Source organism: Nematolebias whitei, chromosome 8, assembly GCF_014905685.2.
Source record: "Nematolebias whitei isolate Nwh7 chromosome 8, NemWhi1, whole genome shotgun sequence".
NCBI lineage: Eukaryota > Metazoa > Chordata > Actinopteri > Cyprinodontiformes > Rivulidae > Nematolebias > Nematolebias whitei.
Window position 1 is genome coordinate 14,062,304 of NC_056505.1, and position 7,376 is coordinate 14,069,679.

The window sequence follows — 7,376 nt, forward strand, 5'->3', positions numbered from 1 at the left end:
TGATCCAGAACTTCCCTCTGCAACCTCCTGCCCATTCACAGCCCAGCCGCTGCCAACCGCCTTACCAAATTGCTGACTCATCTTTTCTCTCTCCGTCATCCATCCGCTCCGGCCAGGTTTCACCACATCCCGCGCTGCATCATGGGTCCAAAAAGGGTTATACCAAAACGAGATAAAATTAAATGAATTAAAAAATTAAAGTGTCGCAAACTAACCCTCATTGATGAGGATCGTGATTGTTTACACGGGAAGTATTTAGTTTAAATTAAACTAGAGCATTCTGACTTACAATTACGTGAATTTCACCTGCACTCAATGACATGTTCATATGCACAATAAAGAATTATTTCGTTTAAAAATGTAGCCCGATTTTCTGGAATAATTCAATGGAACATCTACCTGACTTGTATTCATACAACTTTGAAAATTTTATATTTTGACCTGTAAGAATGGTAACATAGCTCCTCGTTAGTATAGTGGTCAGTATCCCCGCCTGTCACGCGGGAGACCGGGGTTCAATTCCCCGACGGGGAGAAACTTTTTCGTTTTGGGTGGTGAAGTTAGCTGTATTTTGTTTCGTTTTAATATAATTTCTTCTATTCACTTTTCATTACATATGTTTTTTTTAACGATTGTCTATTATTGTCGAGCATAGAGAATTGTTTAGCTAAACCGCCCTAAACCGTTTCCCATTCATTTTCTAGTGCTAAACCACTACGGATGTATTATATTTTTGACCACTAAACACACTGTGATAGGATAAAGTCAGCATTTTTACAAAATCATAGATTCTGTTTCAATCTGTAACAAAATGTATGTTTTTGTTTAGTGAGATTATAAAATATTTTTTTAATATCATATCAGCGTATAATCAAAATTGGATATCTGATTACAGTACAAGTAAATAAAAAACATAAATAAAGAACTCTGGGGCTAATAAATCATCTGTTTTTAATTATATTTTATGTCCTTCCTGCCTTTAACTGCACCTTGAGTACCTTTTGATCTTTAGAGCTACATATATATGAGCATAATGGAAAATATATTTATTTCCTGTAATAATTTCCTTGCTGCAGGCCATAAAAACTTTTTTGAACTATGCTGAATATTCATAACTGAGCTCAGTGTACTGTGTGATAATTAATTGGGATGTATGTGTGATTGAATTAGTTCATATATTTCTTCTTATCTTAGATTTTATTACCGTTTTATTTTACATTTTATTGTTGGATGTAACTGGGACCCTGTGTACACAATTTCGTTTCACCACATACCACATGTGGTGCGAATGACAAAAAAAAGAAACTCTGACTCTGAATTTAAAAAAAAAATCTTAAAATAGGAGGTTTCAGGACTGGAGTGTTATTCTCTCTTACAATGAATAACCCTCCAAAACTGAGCCTTGACCTTTTGTGTTCTTGTCTTCTGGTCAAGTTCCTGTTACAATATTGCTGTTTGTCATCATTGCACTGCATGTCAAAGGACTATGAACTGATGGAGATATCAGAATCAGAATAAACTTTATTGGAATTGCACCGAGGTACAACGCGAATATGTACGTACAGTCGTCCGAAAGATGAGAGGAGTGCACGAAGCTGCAACTACAGGAGAGCGCGGCCATTTTATCCTTATCAGATAATATTCTTAGATAGGAAAAGGGGGAGAAACATGAGGGTAGATAGTGGTATTATAAAAAAAAGATCTTTCACATCTTGTCTATCAGGACACGATTTGAGACATCAAAAAACTCTACCAGCAAGCACAATTTAAACATGATTACATTTGCATTTGACATCGAGGTGTTGAGATTTGTCCATGAGCATTTTTTCAGATCAGCCACAGTTTCTGAAGATGTTGTTCCAGCCAGCAGTTCTGATAAGCCTGCACAGAAAGTTCTTGGGGGGTACGATAGATGAAGCTTTTGTCCTTGGGTACTCATGTCCCAGGAGAAATTTGACAGTCAGCCTGTCTCCGAGGCCATTGGGAGTCTGATTCAGATAAGCTTGATTTTTGTTTTTTCTTCAGGCAGACAGATTTTTTTCTTCAGCCTTGAGTCCATCTGGGTGTTCTGGTTCCGAAAATGCCTAATTGTGGGATTACATTCCACTGATCCATGCTATGAGTCTCCTTCAAGGTCGAACCCACCACGCTGACGAGTCCCAGAAGCCGCAGGTGGTCTGCGATTCTCAATCGCCTCCACCTTACGGTTAAGCTCGTAGACCAGACGATTTAAAGTTCCCACAGCGAGGACCAGACCTTCACACTGACTCGGAAGCTTTTCCATGGCCGAAACTGCTCCTGATGTCTTTTTCAAAAGTCGATAAAACAGAGCCCCGCCGATGCCAAAAAGCAGAGTCCCTGCTATCGTAAGTCCAAATATGTAAACGTCTTCAACATCCTCTTGAGACAAAACTGTAATGCACATCAATTGCCACACTCCCCACGAATCCATGACGTACCCCACAGCGTGAGTCTCAGCTGGACACGCCGGTCCCCCAGGACCTTGTCGTTTTGATGAAAAAATCTTATCAATAGAGTTGAACGTCCACGATACCAAATCCATAATCTTCTTAATTTATGTTCGGGAGATGAGACCCAGGCGCTTCAGACACACACAGAGAGCAGAGCAGGAAGAAGGAAAAAAACGGGGGAGGAGAAACAGAAGCTGCCACCTCGATCAGAGCATGGGAGGAAAAAAATATTGTTCCAATAATAATTGTTCTATAATTAGGTCCAGCTGCAACGGTGTCCAGGTCTTCTGATGCATCAGGTGAACCAGAATCCTCAACAGTTGACGGTAAAGAGATTTAAATTCTATTATTAATAATAAATCTGATGCTTTAATGTTTTTAGGCTACACAAAATCATTTGTTTTCTTTCTTCTGACTGTTTACAGTCCTGGCAACCACCAAAGACACCCATGGCCCGTCCATCACCGCTGTCATTTCTAGTGAAGGAAAAAGCGAGTGCAAAAAAAAAGAAGAAGATAGAGTCATTTAAAGGTTCCTTTCAACTCATCCTTAAATATCTGTTTGTTGCATAGATAGCAATACAGTATCTGGATAATTTTCACAACTACTTCATCCGTTGTCTTAAAATTATACTGAATCCATAAAGAACTAAGTTTATGCTCCTTTTCAGATGCACAAGTGCAGCTTCAACCTCTGCACAGAGTCCTTTCCTTTGTGGACAGTGCTGAAGATGGTAAGAACAGACTGTATCTACAAAAACAATTATTTTTTTTACTCTGGGTAGTTTGCTTTATTAGCAGCATTTCCATGCTGCCTTTCAAATATGTTGTAAACAATGTGGCTAGTATTTGTACACAGTCTTTTTTTTATGGAACCCTAATTCCATGTATTTTAATTTTTTTATGATAGTTCCCTCAGCTCAGCCACCCTTTGCTGTTCCCCTGCCTCAACCTGACCACGACAAGAACAGCTGGAACTGTTCTCAGCACCAGAAACTGTGGATGAGGACAGAGCTGCGAGATCTCATCCTGTGGCTGGGGTCTTGTTCTGTGACCTGGGTTTCTGGGTCTCAGCCTGTGGCTTGGGTCTCGTCCTGTGAGAATCTTGGAAATGTAATTTCCTCTGGCGTCATCCTCCACAGCCTGAGCTCATAGACACAGTGGCTGAGCTCCCCTCACCCAACTTCTTTCAGCTTCACCCATTCTTCATTTGGAAACCTGAAAATTAAATTGTGTCCAGGTCTGAAAAACAACTATAACCTCATCCACAGGTGTTTTCTGCTGGTGTGGGCTGACCTCGGTTGATAGTTGGGACTAGTGGGCAATATTACATCCTGTCCTCTATATAGGCTTTGCTGCAAGTTTTGTTGGAGTAACTGGTTTTCTGCCAGTTCTCGTTGGCTGGAGAAGCTGTCCAGAAGATTCACCAACATGCCTGCATTTCTTACTTACACGAAGGCCATCTGTAAGTTAGTCATGAATGAGCTCAGACGCACCGGAAAGTCACCCACAGATACGGCTAACCAAGTGAATGAGATCATGCATCTTAAATATGAACACGCTCATGCGGCATATTGAGAGCGTCTGGTGCATGGACAGAGGACCATTGGGCAGATCATCAGGAAAAGCAACACACCATACCCATTCAGCTCCTATGAAGTTATTTTATTATTATTATTATTCTATATTGACATATTTATACAAATAAAAAAATCTGAATATACTGGAAGTTAACATATGTAAATATTTCACAGAAGGAAAACATGTTATAGCAAGGACACAGTTTTTGGTATTGTATTTATTTATACCATGAATGTATTTTCAGAAAAGTCCTGAATGCTTTCATATTGTTTATAGTGGAAATCTGTAACTCATTCCAACTTTTGTAAAATAGTTGCCTAATAACAGTTTGAAGTGACATTTTGTCTTTGTAGGGTTGTTTTTTTTGTACATCTGTAACCACACTTGTTCCAGGTGCATTTCTGACATGCTGTTCCTTTTGCACATATGGTTTTGCACATTTGCTCCATTATCCCATTACTACATTTAATTTACCTGAGAAATTTCTGCCAGGACCGGGACTCGAACCCACATCCAGATGGCATGTCCCGTTTTGCAAGATGTCAGTGTATACGTAGATGTCATACACATGGCGCGGGAGACTGGGGTTCAATTCCCCGACGGGGAGAAAGTTTTGGTTTTGGCACGGTGAAGTTAGCTGTTTTTTTTTTTTGTTTCGTTTTTATATAACTTCTTCTATTTACTTTTCATTTCATATGCTTTATATGATTGTCTATTTTTATTGTTTGTAGCTCGTCTGCGCTCTTTGTTTAAAACAGCTCTCTCTTGTCAATGAGACTAACCTGTTTAAATAAAGGTTGAATGAATGGTAGAGCATTGGTAACTCTAAATTGTCCCTCGCTGTGAGTGACAGTGTGAATGGTTGTTTGTCTAGTTTGTCTCTGTGTCCCTGTGATGGACTGGAGACATGTCCAGGTGTTCCCCGCCTCTCGCAGTAACTGCATGGTCATGGGCATCAGTGACCCCCGTGACCTAAAAACGAAGAAGCGGGTAAAGATATGGATGAATGGACTTACATTTGTTATTACCTTAAACAGATTACCCCCCCCACCCCCCCCACCCCCCACCCCCCCAAAAAAAGGACATCACCAAAAAGTAAGTCTTTGTAAAATTATGGCTTAGTAAAAAGAAGAAGGAAATCTGAATGGAAGGTCATTTAAAGAATGAAAACTTTTAATACGTCATAAGTTACATTAAAATACAGCTTTATGTCAGTAGAGGGTGCTCTTTATAGGGACATAAAACACATGGTACTTTGCCCAGTGTCCATGTGTTAGACCAGGGGTCTGCAACCTTTAGGATCAAAAGAGCCATTTCTGTCCTTTCGTTCATCAAATTAAATGTGTCCAGAGTCACAAAACCTGCTACAATTATCAACTGGTGGCCCATGGGCCAATTTAAGTTTGTTAGAGGGGGCTTTTTTTGGCCAGTAGGTGTGGAAAAAAAACTAAAAACATCTGATGATTGTTAACATTGACATGTTTACATGGTGAGACAAAAGAAAAGACTGGATTCCATCCATCCATCATCTTTACTCGCTTCTTCCTTTTCAGGTTGTAGGGGGCCATTGGTGCTCATTTGTGTGTGTGTGTGTGTGTGTGTGTTTTTTATTATGGAGAAATTGAGTATCCTACTTTGAAGCAATAAAACATAAAGTTAAAGTGAGTAAAATATGCTCTGTGTATTAGTACTAGTATTCACATATTTGCATAGGAAACTAGTCATTTTTTGTTGTGGATATAACTTTTTTAAACTCGTTTTTACTGCAGTTTATTGTTGCTGTCATTGTCTACTGTTATTGTTGTCTGTACTTTATGTTCTGGGTCCCTCTTGTAAATGAGTCCCCATGGCTCAATGAGGCTAGCCTGTAGAAATAACGGTTGAATGAAAAAAAAAATCTGAAAAAATTAAGTTTTATGTTAGTTTTGGTCAAAGCTTGAAAGAGCCGATGCAGAGGGACCAAAGAGCTGCACGTGGCTCCAGAGCCGCAGGTTGCAGACCTCTGTGTTAGACAGACAGACAGACAGACAGACAGACAGACAGACAGACAGACAGACAAGCAGATCTTGACATTACACCCCAAACTCCACATGGTGAAATATCTTGTCAGAATGTATTATTGTTCCCCAAAACACAAACAAAATCTCAGAGTAAAACAAAGCTCCAGCACAGCTTCTGAATCACAGAGTTCTGCTGTTTTACCTTTTTGCAGAACAAAGTGTAAAATCGAGCTGATGACCTCTTGTCCTTTATTGCCTCTGTGTGTTTTTCTTCTCCAGAAATACTGCAGGACAGGCCTCGGCTGTTGTAACACCTGGCTTTGGACCAAAGGGTTGAAATAAGGGGTGGAGTGTTTTTTCTATGAAACAAAACATGGAAGAATTAAAGCATCATCCCAAATTCTCACTTGGAAGCAAAACAGGAAGCCTGTACCTGAAATGCGCTCAGTCATCACTGGATCAAACATTAAAACAAGTCCAATATTTTGTACTTCTGTTCCTGGAATGTTGGTTCTTTGTTACTGTTTTTTTTTTCTTCTTCTTCTTTTTTTGGAAACCTTCTTCACAACTGTTTCTGCACTACCACTTTGTATCCAAATTAAATAAAAAGAGCCTTGGGGTCAAGCAGTGCAAAAAGTCAAAAGTATTTTTTCTAATACCTCTCTCTGCTTCCTTTTTTCTTGTCTCATTTGTCATCTAAACAGCAATGTTTGCTCGAAAAGTAAAAAGAAAAGAAAAATCCACGTGACATTAAAAAATGGCATTGTTTAATTTTTTTTCTATTAACAATAACAAACTAGTTATTATTACATCCACACTGACCTTTGTTTTCTGCTCATTATGCCTTTTGGGTCAAATTCATTGAGAACAAAACAAACAAACATGCTGAGTCATGGTTATTTGTATTATGATTTCAATTAATAAGGCTGAGATTCAGACTGCATCAAACAGAAAATCAAGGCAAAGGGTTCCACATTTACATCATTGTACTGATCTTTTAAAATATTGTTTCTGAGTGGCCAGTCAAACTGAAGTTTGTGTAATTCCCTGTGAACCATTTAATATGGCTAAATGAACAAAGTATTCTTAAAATATTTGAAATTACAAGAGTCAGATACATTACTGCTCACAAATCTGACAAGGTTCATTGAAACCCCTCAAGTCTAAAGCTAAATTAGATGGTGACAACTCAGAATGTGTGACTTTGACCTGACAATCAATACAACATTTTTTATACAATATTGAAAAATATGCCAAACTAAAACACACGCACGCACGCACACACACACACACACACACACACACACACACACACACACACACAC

The 7,376-nt window shown here is 39.0% G+C and overlaps 1 non-coding gene across 1 annotated transcript; it reads left to right on the forward strand.

The window, feature by feature from the left end:
* Positions 1-462: 462 nt before the first annotated feature.
* Positions 463-534, forward strand: trnad-guc. The gene has a single exon. It is a non-coding gene; the product is annotated as a tRNA-Asp (tRNA).
* The last annotated feature ends 6,842 nt before the right edge of the window (positions 535-7,376 follow it).